Consider the following 17,686-nt stretch of genomic DNA (forward strand, 5'->3'; position numbering starts at 1 on the left):
TCTCTCTCTCTCTCTCTCCGTTATTTCCGGCCAAGGAGATTCAAAGAATGGCAGTGGCATTATTCGTACTATTTTTTCTTTTTCTTTTTATTATATTTACAATGAATGTATCAGTGTTTATTTTTCTTAATCACATACTTTTCCTTCACACTGGATAAAATTCTGATCACTGAAATATGTGAGAAATTGCACAATACGACAGTGTTGCAAGCCATCCAAAATTATGCATAATGGGAAGGATATAGATATCATCTTTTTTTTTCGTCGAACGAACCAACTTCCTTCAGACAGGAAGAATTCTATATTAACATTCTGATCACGAAAATACGTGAGAAATGGCAATATATTGCAATGTTGTTGCAATACGACGATGTTGCAAGTCAGCCAAAATTCTCCAGCATGGCATGGCTATAGTTTCAGGAATTCTTTCGGGGCCAAACCGACTTATTATCCTTCAGACTGACAGAACCAGTCAGCCATTGGGTCTCATATGAATCAAATACCAACGAAATGGGGCAGTATATGTTGCCTCCTAAGGATTTGCTCGTGAGCCAAATCGTTCTTACTTCCAAACTGGATAAAACGCAGCTTGTTGAACTGCCTTAGTCCTCTAAATAGTGTGAAATTGAATATCGGTAATTCTCAGTAATTATGGAAAATAAAAAGATTGCCATAAAAAAAAAAAATATGAATGAATTCTTACAGATGAAATTAATATTAGTTGAGATAGTTATTTTCTAGTGGAAAATGTTCTGTTAATTGTAATAAAGTTGTAATAACATATTATATATATATATATATATATATATAATATATATATATATATATATATATATATATAATATTATATATATATATATATATATATATTTACACAGAAAGAGAGAGAGAGAGAGAGAGAGAGAGAGAGAGAGAGAGAGAGAGAGAGAGAGAGAGGTGTATGTATGTATGTATCCTAAGAAAGAGTAGTGAAGAAGGAAGAATTGGAGTGAGATGGTATTCACGGGGCAATGTTTTGAGTAAAACGCTGACGATGTTATGAGGTCAGCAGCAGCAGTAGCGCAAGTAGCAACATCCCGAGCGAGCAGAGCAGCGCAAAGCAGAACGGAGCAGAGCTGAGCAGAGCAGGCCATAGTCGTGTGATATGTACTTATAGTCTGTCGTCTGTTATTTATATTATTAATAATCATGTTTATCCTTATCTAAAAGACGTTAATGCTTCTATCAAATCCGATGTGAATTTTTTTTTTTTTTTCATTTTCAAGACCTAATTTGATGCTTTTCTTGTCTGATGATTCTTTCTGTTAGTGCGTTCGTTTGTGCATCCGTTGGTACTGAAGTGTAAGGCTTGTTGTTTGTGTGTCTCTCCTAACCAACTGGTGATTGCTTGAAAAGCATCGCTACATTAAAGCACAGCCCATTCTTTTCTGAAAATGATATCTGCTTATTTGTGTTTTCTGCTCTAATAATCCAGCGTCGTATTTATTAGGTTTACTCTTATGTTTGTATTGGGATGTCTGTGTTGTTCACATTATTAATTGATTGATAGTCTGAAATATTTTCATTTAGGGCGTTGATGCCCAGATCGAGTGGAAGATGATGACCATTCTCTCTCTCTCTCTCTCTCTCTCTCTCTCTCTCTCTCTCTCTCTCTGCAGGGAGAGCATAATATTAGCATGTACTACTACCGTTCTGGTGTGGTAGGCGGTGGCTAATAAGTAGGCCTAACTGAAAATAAATTGGTCATGTTTTAGGTGTTAAGAATGTGACGTCCATTTTGCTTCATACATTAGTACTAAATGTATGAGGTTTGGTGGTTGAATTTATTTCAGCATCAGTGCTGACACGCTTGTCTCTGTTCACGAGAATGGAACCCTGTTCATTCATCATGATTATTCATTGTACTTCATTCATTTCTCATAACGAACCGAGATTGGAATGTGAATTAATCTGAAAACAAGTCTAGTATAACTCTCTCTCTCTCTCCTCTCGCTCTCTCAATCTCTCTCCATATCTCTCTCTCTCTCACCTCTCCCCCTCTCTCTCTCTCTCTCTCATCTCCTCTCTCTCTTTCTTTTTCGTCTCGTTTTAATTCTCTCTCTCTCTCTCTCTCTCTCTCTCTTCTCTCTCTCTCTCACGTTTTTAATTCTCTCTCTCTCTCTCTCTCTCTCTCTCTCTCTCTCTCTCTCTCTCTCTCTCAATCTTGTTTTTTTAATTATCTCTCTCCCTCTCTCTCTCTTGTTTGAATTATCTCTCTCTCTCTCTCTCTCTCTCCTCTCTCTCTCTATCCCTCTCTCTCTCTCTCTCTCTCTCTCTCTCTCTCTCTCTCTCTCTCTCTCTCTCTCTCTCTCTCTCTTGTTTTTTAATTATCTCTCTCCCTCTCTCTCTCTTGTTTTTGAATTATCTCTCTCTCTCTCTCTCTCTCTCTCTCTCTCTCTCTAGTTTTTATTTTCTCTCTCTCTCTCTCTCTCTTTTTTTAATTATATATATATCTCTCTCTCTCTTGTCTTTTAATTCTCTCTCTCTCTCTCTCTCTCTCTCTCTCTCTCTCTCTCTCTCTCTCTCTCTCTCTCTCTCTCTTGTTTTTGAATTGTGGATTTGCTCACCGAGTGTTGGTTTTATTCATTGTGAATTATGAAAACTGGCAATTTTTTGAGTTTCTACATAGGTACTATTCTCGTATTGGACAATGTAGAACAGAGAAGGAGAACTACTTGTGGTGGATTTTTCTAGGCCTAGAGTCATTTTTTTTACGGTCTTTTTACATTTATATAATCCGGTGGCCTCTTTACTACCCGATTATATTCTTGCAGAGTCAGGAGGCCTACATATGTGTCACATGGGGAGGATACATTTTAATTTCCATAAAGTCTTCTTATTTCTTGGTTCTGTAGCTGCCGTTGTCTTCAAAGCCATAAGGACAAGATGTAGAAAAGACACACTGTTACTCACGTCACACTTTATAAAATTAGATATAAAGTTCAAGTTGATGTCACAAAACACTTTAAACCAACTTAAAGCTTTAAATTCACGTAACACTAAGGACTACAACTTCGGTTGACCATTACTGTAAGGGCTTATAGTTGGTCAGTACTCCAAGACCACAGAACCAGTGATGAGTACCATGCTAGTAGTACAAGGTGACGAGGTTCAAGAAGCTGAAAACAACAAAATATACAAACTTACTAAAACTGTTAGATAGAAAATAATAAACAAAGTATTGACAATAGTTTGAATATAACTACAAAACACCACATACATAAGGTAGAATATATACAAATTTAAGTAAAGAAATAAACTTACATCTGTGTTACTAACCCTATATAAGCGAAACGAATTTCCAGAGAAGTGTTCTTAACACTGGGGGAAGACTTCTTCTACTGATCTACTCTGTCAGTCATTAAAAACCTTGATCCTAAAGAAACGTTTATTTCCAGAAACTCTTACCTGTTACTCTGTCAGGTCATTAAAAACCTTAGATTTCCTAAAGAAACGTTTTTTTCCAGAAACTCTTACATGTTACAGTGTCGTCCAACACTGATAACCTACCAGCACAAACAGTCTGTTCAAGAACTACTCAACAACAATTAACATAAACGAACAAATTACAGAAGTAACAATCCAAAATAGACTAAACAATGTTTACATGTAAAAACGGACACAAAATATCTATAATATAATTTAACCCTCTTCACCAAGTTGAAAAACGAAACCTATTAAATAATGATATATACAATGGGTTTTATAAAATGGTTGCGTTTACATTCTCGGCCCTAAAAATAAAATTTGGCATGGGGTCATCAAAATCAATCATATCTATAAATGCAGGTGATATAAATAACATATATAATAAATGTAATATACTCTCATGTCCTTTGATCCACATAGAGGTAACTAATATAATCATTGTTCCTCTCCTGCAAGGAGAAGAACAAGCTTTTGAATGGGTCGATGGATCTCTGATGTTTGTGTGTTTAAGACTACACTTCTTACAAAACCAGTTCTGTCCTTTTCAGTGGTGATAACATGAATCATCATCCAGTTGCTCCTTAACTGATTATCATCTTTTACAAGGCCAATGTCACCAGCCTGAAGGTGCCGCTTTTCCTTATTCCACTTCTGTCTCTTGTAATGTTGATAAATATTTTCTTTGCCATCTAGTCCAGAATAAGTTAGCCAAGAATTGAACATAGCGCCACCTTTGTCCCAGATACATATCTCCTTTCTAAAAAACACCAGGTGGTGGCATCACAACACTTGATTTCTGTTTTAGAAGCTGTGCTGGACTGAGTGGCTGTAAGTCATCTGGGCTATCACTGGCTGAGGTCAAAGGACGGTCATTCACTATAGCCTCAACTTGTGAGAAGAGTTCATAACTCACATCATCTAGTCGTCCAGCATGTTCTTTGAAGAGAGGAGTCAAGACCTTTCTCACTGTTCTAATCTGACGTTCCCACACACCTCCCGTATAACTAGCTGTAAGGGGATTGAAGGTCCAGCTGATGCTTTCTTTTGAGAGGAAAGCTCTGATCTGATCATCAATTATCTCTTGCACTTTACTTCCTCAACTCCTCAGCTCCATGAAAGTTTGTCCCATTGTCACACCAAGTCTTCTTTACATTTCCTCTTCTAGAAACAAACCTTCTTAAAGCATTTATGAAGGACAGTGGGTCTAAGGAATTGGCTGTCTCTATTTGAATTGCTCTGGTAGACAAGTAAATAATACACCGTACCTCTTCCTGGTTTGCCTTCCTTCTTTGACTTCCTGTGGCCCAAAGAAGTGAATGGAGCAGCTGGAATTACTTTTTCCAATGGTAAATCAGCCATATTATGGTTTAGGACCGAGTTTCTCATTTTTCTACAAATGACAACTTCTTGAAGAATTCTTTTAGCTGGCAAAAGAAAAGGAGATACAAAACCAAGAGGATCATAGAGGGAACGTACTGTTGATAAAATGCCTCTCCTTGTAAGCGGTTTTAGGTCCAAGCTTGCGGAGAAAGTAAAGTAGTCCTTTTCAATATTACATTGAAGACCAAGAGTTTTTTTCTGCATGAAGTTCATCATAGTCAAGATCAAATGTTTGAAGATCTTTTGAACGGTCCTCTTGCTCGATTGATTTCAACACCAGCTTGCTGTTACTCACAAACTTTGTCAGCCAAAAACCTCTTTCTTTCAACGCTGCTGTAACATCTTTCACAAGTCTTAATGCCTGCTCTTCTGAAGGTTCAGACTTGAAATAATCATCCACATAAATATTAGTCTTAATGGTGCGTTCTATATCTGGACCTTGCTTTTCCTTTGCATGGTCAGCTGCTGCCCTCAAAGCGTAATTGGCGATGCTAGGTGATGATGCTGCTCCAAAGATGTGAACACCCATTTGATACTCTTTAAATTCGCTTTCAATTTCACCACCAGGCCAACATAAGAAACTTAGATATTTATGTTGGACTTTTGGTACCAGATCTTGGTAAAACATAGATTCTATGTCACCCGTCAAGGCCACCCTTTCTACACAAAATCTGATGAGAACTCCAACCAGGGAATTGGTCATATCAGGACCTTGCATCAACTTGTCATTAAGGGAACTACCTGGTATTTAGCACTACAGTCAAAGACTATTCTAATCTTACATTTTTTTTTTTTTTTTTTTTTTGGATGGTAGACACCAGGCTGTTCATCATACAAACGATCCTCTGGAACCTTATAAGCATATCCATTCGACACTAATTTCTCAACAAATTCCACATAATCTTCATGGTACTTTGGGTTTAGTTTCATTTTTTTTCTTTGCCATTGTGCTTGTTTCACTGCCTCTTCTCTATTGTTTACCAAGATAACTTTATTGGTTCTAAATAGTAGGGGAAGCTGGTAGTGTCCATTAGTAAACTGAATGTTTTCTCCCACTTCTTTGAGGAACTGTTGATCTTCTTGTGACAGACTCTTCACATCAGGAACTCTACCAACATCTTTCTCACTAAAGTCTCTTTCAAACATATGGGTCACATCTGCAGGATGAATACACTCCTTTACCCTTTCAACTTCCTGAAGACAGACATGGCGACATGAAATACTGTTCTTCTCTGAGGAGTATTTAGAATGTAGAGGGCCACTACCTGTCCATCCATGGTGGTAAAGAACTGCAAAGGAATCTTGACCCTTGGCTGGAAGCACCTCTAATGGTTGCAGTACTTTAGAGCAATTACTGCCAATCAATAAACCAATCACCATAAACCAGAAAAATCTTTTCTATACTCAGGAATCAGATCAGAAACATTCCTTATTGAGCAATTCTGGTTTTGGTATCTGTTGTGATGACTCACTGGGATAATCCTTGAATGAGCGAAGGTTTTTGGTAGATCAGTAGTGTTGTTTCCTTCCATATCTGTAACACACAAAATATTAACTGCCAAAGTATTCACAATACTTACCCCATGCATGGTTTGGAGCTTTAAACATGTCTCTGTTCCAGGTGTACCTATCTGCTCTCATAAACTCTCTGTGATTGAACAACCAGTGCTGCCATTATCAAAAAGGGCATAAGTGTCCAAAACTATTTGTTTTCCTTTATGATATACTTTTACGTGAGAATAGCCTGTAATATTGTATTTACTTCACTGACATGATTGGTAGTACATGGTTGCTAACAATAATTTCACTTACGAACCTACTTTTGCTATAACGAGATATCATTCTCTTTATGTAGCATTGAATCCTTCAATATGCAATGATGTGAAATGCCTCTTACAGCATGTTTACATTGCTTTTTGTTTTTTTCATACATCCTTTAGAAGTATGGTGAGAACAAAGCGTCCAAAGCATAACCTTCTCTCCTTAAGGAAATCTATTTTTTCTTCAGAGGTTCTTAGCAAAATTCCAACATTCATCAAGATCATGGTTTTTCTTCCACATTGGACATTTCTCTTTCTCAGACACTATTGATGTCTTTCTGTTTTCTGGATTCAGTTCTGCTTGGGTAGCAAAGATTGAACTTTTGTTCTTTTGTTAACAGTTTTTGAGCTTGAAGCCGATGACGCTTACAATCTGCCTCCAAAGGGGCCTGCTGACCTAAGCCTACCTGTGGTGTACCACACTGCAGAAAATGCCTCCCAAACAGCAAAATCACTCTCAGAAATAATTGGAAAAACTCTGAAAAATTAAGAAGACAAATGATAAATTCTCAAGAATCTGTGACGTAATCAAAGGACTACAGAAATTCCTAGACAGTCTTAAAACTGTGGAAACAAATAATCTTGCATGGATCTGGGATGTGACCAAAGGAGTGCAGGAATCGATAGACAATCGCACAGATAGCCACCAGACTCCTTTGAATGCTGCATCCAGTTTTTCCTCTCCTCCCAGCAACACGGAAGTGCCCCCATCACCTTTAGACCGTTCTGAGGGGACTGTTGATCTCCCAATTTTTTCTCCCTCCCCAGTGACTCCGGTGGAAGATAGATCTCCGGTGATGATTACCAGCCCTCGTGATTCTCCCCACCCTGTCTCTCCCCCCCTTCCAACTGCCGATCGTGGATGCAGATGAGAGTGACCATGAGGGGTCTGGTGGCTGGCAGATACAAAACAAGCAGAAAGAAGAGAAGAACATCTCCTTTGACAGCTGGACCGGAGCCTAACATTCTTGTTTCACCTCGCCTAACACCTGAGAAGAGATGTCACGTAGTAATTCACAATCTGCGCTCACCGTTGATGCTAGATGCCATAGTGGAGAGAGTCAAGTTTCTCACTGGCTCTGACCCACTCATCTCTCACAAACTCCCATGCAAAAGTAAACATAAATTGGCGTACAGGATTAGCTGCCTATTTCAACACCTCGACGTTCTTATAGGCAAGAATTTCGGTCCAAGTATATTAGTTTCAAGATATAACTTAATCCGGGACCAACACCCCCAAGGAACTTACTGACACCCCACCAGATCCATTTCAAACCACAAGTGCCAGCCCATGGCGAGTGACTGCCCACTCCCCCTGGCTAACCCCCCATCCACTCAAATGATCAGCGCATTCATCTCCCATCTTTGTGAGTGGCCATGGATACATTAAACATAATCTCTTGGAATATTTTTGGCCTCAAGTGGAACATTCCTCTCCTAAACATGTTCTGGAAAAACCTCAAAGGCATCATTGCATTGCAAGAAACGCTCCTCTGGCCACATGACCTTATCATCTGCGATTCAGTACATGAAGACTTCAGAACCTTCTCGACTTCATTGATGTAAGTTACAGATCAAATCGTAGCCTGCTGCCAAAAAGGAAGGGGGTCTTTCTTTCCTGTGCGAATTGTTAGACAATATGATAAAGGTGATGACCTAAAGGAGTGACAGATTGCTGGGGCTTCAAGTGACAGTAGGGAACTCTAAAATCCTAATAATTAATGTTTATATGCCCTGGGAAAATAACAGTAATTTTGATCATTACTGCATGATCCTAGGGGAGTTACACAGTATTATTCACGATTCTCCTGCTGATCATATTTGTATAATCAGGGACCTTAATTCTCACCCCACAAAACAATTTTATAATGAACTTACTCACTTCTGTCAAAATCATGCCCTCCAAATTAGCGATGTAATCTCCTCCTCCCTCCTCTTATTCATATGTACATAATAGAGTGGACACAATTACAACCTCATGGCTGGACCATTACATCACATCTCCACAACTTCATGATTCTATTATGACTTGCAATATCCGCTACAATCTTGTAACGGGCTACGATCACACACCATTACAGGTGTCATTCAGTACCCCATCCCTCCTTACCGTGAACCCCCTAACTGACTGCCCACCAGCAGTAAACTGGGATTTTTAAACCAACAGAAAACCAGATACTTTATGGTGACCACGGAAACCAGGTTGCAATCAATAGTTCAACCGGCAGATGCCTTACTTTGTACTAACACAAATTGTAGAAATGACCACCATAGGAGGAATCTGAATGAATTCTATTCGAACATAATCTCCGCTTTGCTTGCTTCGGGCAGGGCTGCCTATAGATTGACTGGGTTAAAGATCTGTATACATAATCACGAGAAATGTTTTTACTGTGAAGGCAAAATGGTAGCCTGAGGGAAGGACACCCTGCATTACTAATGAGACAGGCAAGAGCGCAGTTCAAACTTGCTCTAAGCACTGCAGATTAAATGAAAAACAACTAAGAGCCGATGTAATGTCTAGAAACTTAGAATCTGGTGATTATTCTCGTCTTTGGAAAGATATCTAGTCCTTAAATCCAAAACTAAAAAGCTATCACAGAGAGTAGGGGAAGCAGTTGGAGACGAGGCTATCGCAAGTATGTGGGGAGATCACTTCAACAATATCCTGAATTACATAAATGATCAAGATTCCTGAAGGGATGCAGATAACCTCCTTACTGAAAACATTCAATTTCATTTTGCAAACTGTATTACTTCATTTAACATCAGCGATGCTATAAACAGCCTACCTAATAATAAATTGCCCGGCTGTGATGGTCTTCCCGCAGAGGCTTTCAAATTCTGTCATCCGATTATTTACATTTTGCTAGGTGCCCTATTCAATGCGTGCATAATTCACCAGTTTCTTCCAGACTCCCTACTCGTAGTTCACTTGATACGATTAATCAAAAACAAGCTAAAGGAGGCAGCTGATCCTGGCAACTAACGGCCAATTGCAATCACAACAATCGCATCAAAGATACTTGAGTCGGTTCTTCTAGTGAGGCTTCTCCCCTTTCTACACACCACTGACAACCAGTTCGGGTTTAAAGCAAACCACTCAACTGACACCTGCATCTACATGCTGAAAGAATTGCTGAATTACTACCTATCATCAGCCTCTCATGTTTTCCTTTGTTTTGTGGATATGGGAAAAGCATTTGACAGAGTAAACCTCCCATGAAGCTCTTCCTGAAGCTGCACAAAGGAGGCACACCCCTTTATCTACTTGGCATTTTACACACAGCAATTCTGTGTCAAATGGGGTAACATATTATCGTACACCTTCGGCTCCCTAAATGGGCTTCGGCAAGGGGGCATTCTCTCTCCTTACTTGTTTAATACATACACAGATGCCTTGAATGTCAAAGTGAACTCACTCCCAATCGGATGCACTGTCAATGAAACAACTATAAACAACCTCTGTTACGCCGACAATAAGGCTCTGATTTCCCCATCAGTGCAAGGTCTCCAACGACTCATCATCACTTGCGGCCAATACGCAGAGGAATTTGATATACTTTACAACGAAACCAAGACCCAGTGCATGCCGCTGCTCCCAAAATCGCTTAAGCATATTACAGAAGCAAATTTTCCTCGGAAACCATCGGCTGGAATTTGTGCATGAATTTCTGTATTTATGTCCCATCATCACGGACGACCTAAAGGTACGGCAGACATAGAACAGAGGCGTCATAAACTATGTGCAACTGGCAACATGATTGCAAGGAAGTTTGCTCTCTGTCACCGAGACGTGAAACTGCTGCTCTTCTGCTCGTACTGCTACAGTATCTATGGGTGTTCCCTCTGGATGAACTATACCCGAGAGACCATGAGACGTATCGCTGTTGTGCACAATGACATTTTGAGACGCCTCACAAACGCTCCCCGCTACCACTCCGCTACACAGGTGTTCATAGAAAACCTGACAAATTTAAAAATCATTGTAAGGCGAACAATGTCCAGTCTGGTAACCCGAGTGAGAAACAGCAGCAACTCGCTCATACAAAGCATCCTAAGGAGTGAAGCAAGTAGAAGATCTAAATTGTGGGAAAGATGGGAAAATGAGGCATTTGTCCCCTAAAGGACTTAATCTTTGTATTGGCAAGATGTCATCTGCAGATTCTGTCATTATTATTATATTTATGGCTGATATTTTACTTTATTATTATTACTGTGAATACTACCTAGTCAAAGTTTTTCTACATTCAATTTTTGTATTTAGCCCTCTGGACCTGACTACTGTAACCACCTAAAGTCTCTAGTTGAAATTTAAGTCACATAATCTGTGCACTAACTGTTTATAACTCAATGCTTTTTTCTCTCACCAATATCATTACTGTTATTACCAGTATTATAATTACTATTTTTCTTTATGTTATTATTAATTATTAATATTCTTTATTGTTAATTATTATTATTATTACCTCTATTATTATTATTATTATTATTATTATTAGTATTATTATTCATTATTATTATTATTATTATTATTATTCTTATTATTATTATTATTATTATTATTATTATTATTATTTATTATTATTAATATAATAATTATTATATGATTACTTATTATTATTATTATTATTATTATTATGATTATTATTATTTTGTCAGGCTTTGAATAATTATTTTGAAGGGCAAACTTGCTGAATGTTGGGTCGTTTGCTGCCTTTGCCTTTCTATAAACAAATTCAACCAAATCTGCAAAATCAACTCCTCTCTTTTCTTCCGAAGGTATGTAGGAAGTTTTTTAACAACTGCTTGAAGGTTAGGAAGATGATTTAGTACTTCCATGTGTGACAGGTTGGTTATTGCATGTCTGCATTTAATAAGGAATAAAGGAAATGTATATAAGCCATGAGGATCTTTTATGTTTCAATGCAGACCAAGAAATAAGTTTCTTAATATATGCCATTAAGACCTTGTAGGGATCACCATACTCTTGACAAGTTACTGATCCAAGTAGTACAGTTTGTCAGCATCATCCGAAGCATTTGGGGCAATTCTGGCATCAATTGCCATCATGAAAGTGGCAAACTCATAGGATTACCTTTAAATTTTGGTACTTCTATGCTTGGAAGCAACATTGCTGCAGTCATGTGCTGCTATGGTCTTCAGGAGCATTTCTTATTGGTACTGTGGTTGCATATCAAGATTTGGTTTAGGGGTAGAACTACAGGGAACGCTCGCTTTCAACTGAGGAGAGTCTGCTTTTGTATCCAAAGGTTGTGGTTGGATCGGCTCTATATTTGGATTCAACTGGGAAGGAGTATCTTTTGTCATGATATCCAAGATTTTGTTAGCTTCAGCATAAACTCTTTCTCTTGCTTGAGACATTGCAATTTTGTTTCTAATTCTAATTGCTTTCTTTTTTCTCTTCTCTTGCTTAAGTCTGAGCTCTTGCTCTTCCATCACTTTTGTTTTTTTCTCTCATAGCATACTGAGCTATCAACCCTGCCAGTGTAGCTTTCTCTTTGAGGCGAGCAGATCTTACTTTATTAAAATTAGATATAAAGTTCAAGTTGATGTCACAAAAGTAAAGTTTTAAACCTACTTAAAGCTTTAAATTCAGGTAACACTAAGGACTACAACTTAGGTTGACCATTACTGTAAGGACTTTTAGTTGTTCAGTACTCCAAGACCACAGAACCAATGATGAGTAACCATGCTAGGTTAGTACAAGGTGACGAGGTTCAGAAACTGAAAACAACAAAATATACAAACTTACTAAAACTGAGATAGAAATTCCATGATAAACAAAGAATTGACAATAGTTTGAATATAACTACAAAACATCACATACATAAAGTAGAATATATACAAATTTAAGTAAAGAAATAAACTTACATCTGTGTTACTCTAAGTTACATCCAATATAAGCAAAACGAATTTCCAAAGAAGTGTTCTTAACACTGGAGACTTCTTCTACTGATCTACTCTGTCAGTCATAAAAAACCTTGATCCTAAAGAAACGTTTATTCCAGAAACTCATACCTGTTACAGTGTAGTTCCAACACTGATAACTACCGGCATAAACAGTCTGTTCAAGAACTGCTTAACAATTAACATAAAATTAACAATTACAGAAGTAACATTCCAAAATAGACTAAAAAATGTTTACATGTAAAAATGAACACAAAATATCTATAATACAATTTAACCCTATTCACCAAGTTGAAAAACGAAACTTATTAAATAATTATATATACAGTTGGTTTCTATAAAAAGCTCCATTTAAAGGTTCCATATGGATGGAGGCAGGCGTCCTACTCAGAATAATAGTCTGATGTAGAATCTTACTACAAAACTCAATAGTTTTATCTGTCTTTCTGCGGTTAAAGAGAGGTGAAGGAGAGAGGGCCTAAAAAAGGTCTGAAAAATGTGTTTCGCATTGATTAACTATACAGGAATTATAGGAGATGATATTTATGCTTGATTTATTAGAATGAAAATGTAAAAAATAAATAATTTGCATGTCGGACAGTAGTACTGAACAATGATTCCTGATAAAATAGAGCTTATTTATTTTCCTTTCCCCTTCTATTTGCTACTCGTTTAGAATTGACTTGCTCCATTGGAGGCAAGTGGGCCTCATTGCAGTCCATGGCCTTGGTTAGACCCTGAATGGGGGCTTTGGGGGGCTGGGAAGAGCTGTGAGGAGGAGGCTTTGGGTGAATGGGAACGAATTTATTTATTTGATATTTTATTGCGATTCTAATTGTGGATGAATGATGAGGGAATCTGGGTGAAAGTTGCTTCTTTGTTAGGAAGGAGATGAAGTTCACGTGAATAAGATATCTAGTGAACACACTTCATTTCTACAGCGCTTTGTGAGTCTTCATGTGGGCCTACTACAGTGGTCAGTTAGTTTTCTGTAGTAGTTAGTTTCTCTACAGACAATGTTCATTTATTACCTGGTTAGTATTTTAGGCCGACATCCGACACCTGAATTTCCGGTCTTGTGCTGGGCATGGCACTTTGTGATGTATTTTTACAGTTGACATTGATCAGATGTGTCAGATTAGGTGGCATTTTAACTCTCCTCTCTCTCTGTCATGCATACGCACAAAACGCGTTCCACACATATGCATACACTCACATTTACACAAACATAATACACACTCACACTTATACACATGCATACACACACTTACACACACATGAATACACACACACTTACATACACACTCACACTCATGCATATAGACATGTATACACACTCATACTTGCATACACACTAACACATAGACATTCAGGCACACACACAGAATAGGCTCTAAGTAGAAGGAGAAAGTCTTTTGGTAGCAACAAAAAACCGCTCTCTCTCTCTCTCTCTCTCTCTCTCTCTCTCTCTCTCTCTCTCTCTCTCTCTCTCTCTCTCTCTCTCTCTTTGAGTGTGTAGCACAGGACAATTAGGGTTGAACCCAGACATTTCGATCAGTAAGCTGATATTCTCAGGACATGTGGAGGTTAGTTACCAATAGGAAGTAAACCCCAAAATTCGTAAAAAATCCCATGACGCTTTTTCCAATAATTATTGAAAGAAAATGGCGGTCAAATTGCATTTCTAACTTTTTTCTCGGTGTTAATTTAATCAAGTCTAAATAGTTGTGTTGACAGTTGTAAGTTGACTGGTTCTCATGTTTAAAAATTTGTAGAATCCGATTTCGTTAAGATTTTTTGCCGTTACACTTAAGCTGGGGTTGTTTAAATTGTGCAAGTAACAAAAGGGCTGAATATAAAGGGACAGTATAAAAGAACATGTGGGACATAAGACCTCCATTATACTATATATGTAAGAAGTGTTTACATAATAAAAATATTGAATGTTAGTCCATATATATAAAAGACTAAAACTAAAGAGGTCAACCAGATTGCTTGCAGGAATGTGATCAGATCAGAGCCGCTAAGATGACGTATACCATAAAGTATGTAGGCTTAGTTGACATGCCGTCACCTGTAGTCATTCAATTGTTTATAAACTTTAGTCCAAGCTTCCTGCTTGAGACAAACACCGTGACCTATAGCTCAAGCGGCCTACGTGATTAGTAACTATGTCATCTGATTGTATGTTCGTATGTAACTATGTCATCTGATTGTATGTTCGTATGTTCGAGCTACTGTCTGCTCCTTTATGACTTGTAACCGAGATGGTAGACAGGACAGAATAGAGTTAGCCATAGTCATTAGAAGGCCTGTACCTCTTTACCTAAGCTTTATCATGTAGAGAGAATAGAATTAGCCATCATCATTGGCAGAAGCAATCAAGCTATCGTCATTAGAAGACCTGTACAATCATACCTGATCTTCACCATGTAATTTCAGAAGAATATATGTATTTTTATACTTCGTGGTTTCTACTAGAACCTCACCTCATAACCGAATCATCATGAGTTTAACAAATCGTTGTCATAACCAAAGAAGATAATACCGACTTCGTAAGTGATCTACAAACCCCAAGACACTCCCATGAATATGGAAGTGCAATACCAACCGACTTAGCGTAAGATTATCGCAAGTCTAACATTACCTCATAGGGCGCCTTATTATACGAGGCAACAGCCCTAAAATATACACGTCACCCTGCAGAAGCCCCCTCAAGAGAACTTCATTTGGACCGTAAAATTCAGGAGGATTTGGATATCAAGGCACAATGCCGATTTTGGGCAAAAACTATCTCTGCAAATATTAAGATATTTAGGAAGACATATCCACATGAGTACAGCTTAGTAGAAACGCTGGAAATAGTCAATGCCATTAAAAGTAATTCTGAACTACGAAATGATAATTGGGGTAGGGAAATCCTACTTTGGCTAGCCGATGTTATTGACCTTGTTGCAGTAGATAGAGCGTTGATATCATCGTACACATTACAGATATTTTTTTTAAACCTAAAAGTTCCAAACCAGGAACTAATGAACAACAAGTCCGAAGGCCAGATGATGATAAATCAAGATACTTCTTGACACTGTGTGAACATTTAGAGCAGAATGATGACTATTAGTACTGTCTGGATGAATTGATGTCCGTTGTGAACAATTTTGAAGGAACTAGTACTATAGTATATAGTAAGAAACACCTTGAAAGGAAACTCGAAGAACATTGTGGTCATCAGGAAACTATAACTGATATCAGTGGAAAGAATGGAGTTGTCTGTTTCAGTCACTGCGTAAAGGACATTCTCTCAGAGGAAAAGCGGTCCTGCTGACGAGGTTCAACTAATGATTTCAACAGTCGCTGAGATTATTCGAAATGATATTTGTTCGCAACCTCATGAGTGTCATTTGTTTCCCTCCACAGAGCGAGTCATATCAGGAAGTAGTGAGCTTGTTCCAGAGTCTCTTAGGTTATTGATAGATCGGATCTTGAAACGTAAGGAAGATGACAGTAACATTCAGAGGGAGTCTGTCAGCTTCAACACTATATATAATTGTGGCAGTCCGACCAAAGTCACTTTTCTCCCCAATTCAGATAGGGTTAAGTGTTCATCCATACAGAAAGTATGGATCATGAGTACTAATAGATATACTAACTAATCTACGATTTTTGTTCACCATATAGAGAAGTCTTGAATGATGAGGCATCGGTAGCATTAAACACTTCTACAGTAGTCAGTCCACAATCCTATATCCATGTGGGACAATGCTGATTACAATGTGGCAATTTTAGATGGTCATAACATGTTCCATTCAATGGGAGGAATGAAGTGTGATACGCCAGGTTACAGAGGTGAAATTCGAAGTTGTACTCTCTTTTTACAAAAACAATGTTAATAAATCAGCTCAGACACAAGTTCCTTGGACAGAAAGGTTAAATTATGCCACATCATTTGGCCCACATGGACTATTCAAGGTCAAAACATACCAACGACCCGAAGTCCGTGGTTATTCTCTGATAAAAGCTGAAGATATCGAAATGCTAGTGCACAGACCAAAGGACCAAAGGACATTCGATCTGCTAATCGACTTGACATTTTATGGTTGTACAACTTTTGGCTTCAAGATCCCTCTTATCCAAATTGGGAAGGTTTAATGGACAGAACATACAGCAAAACATGATCATACAAAACTTTAGCTATCTTTCCTCTGCCATTCGTCAACTGAAACCCCAGTAATCCATCTATGTACAATGACACTTGCCTTCTTGCAGCAGAGGAAGGAGAGAAGAGTGGTCAGTCCACAACAATGGTTACCTTTGACCAGCCACTGTGTATGCTAAAGGATGTGAAATGATTCTTGCTGCTGATCCCAGTAACCCACTTTCACAATTAACTATCCATCTTGGAGCTATTGGAACCATAATGGCAAGGTGCACCCTTTTGAAAACCCATGGGAAACAATTTATGTTAAGAGTAGTGTTTCACATGATGAATGGACATATATGCCCCCAAAGTCTACATGCACATTTCTTGACCCAGCAAACTTTAGGGATACTGCTTTTAGAGTCAGTCAGTATTAATGAATGTCGAAAAACTTAATTAAAAGATTGCTATTTATTTGTGATTGACAACTCGGAAAGTTTGGATGAAATGCTGAACTCTGTTGCTTTTGGAGATATTGTGTCATAGAAAGCTTGAGGCACTTCAATCATCTGGTAGAACAGAAAAGTTGTGGGTGTGATGTATGAAGCTTGGTGGAATTGTCAAGTTGTTTATTTATGCAGAACGTTATGGTGATTGGGATCATATTTACAATGTAAAATTTGTTACCTTATTTACATGCAGCTGACCACCTGAATTATGCAAAGTCTGCTCAAGTCTATCTTCAACACAAATGATCCAGGAGGAGTTTGAAAAGTTTACCACACTGGGATACTTCACACTGAGAAGATCTGATAAATTTTGGTCTGCAGTACACTCGATAAAGCCACAATGTGACTGATATGACTACATTCAAAAATTGGTTTTCATTTCATAATCCAGTCAATAGATCATCACCGTTACTAACGTCCATTTTAACCTATGGGCAAAC

General features: G+C 38.1%; 1 protein-coding gene and 1 long non-coding RNA gene across 4 annotated transcripts in view; one reads left to right on the plus strand and one right to left on the minus strand.

Moving 5' to 3' along the window:
- LOC135204745 (zinc finger protein 300-like) overlaps positions 1-17,686 on the minus strand; it is a 362,981-nt gene that overhangs the window by 60,253 nt on the left and 285,042 nt on the right. The gene's annotated exons all lie outside the window — the stretch shown is intronic.
- Positions 1-17,686, plus strand: part of LOC135204746 (uncharacterized) — a 43,801-nt gene that overhangs the window by 15,413 nt on the left and 10,702 nt on the right. The window contains exon 2 of the long non-coding RNA XR_010312323.1: positions 11,331-11,450. This is a non-coding gene — a long non-coding RNA (uncharacterized LOC135204746). The remainder of the gene's footprint in view (positions 1-11,330; positions 11,451-17,686) is intronic.

The sequence above is a fragment of the Macrobrachium nipponense genome, chromosome 47 (genome assembly GCF_015104395.2).
Source record: "Macrobrachium nipponense isolate FS-2020 chromosome 47, ASM1510439v2, whole genome shotgun sequence".
NCBI lineage: Eukaryota > Metazoa > Arthropoda > Malacostraca > Decapoda > Palaemonidae > Macrobrachium > Macrobrachium nipponense.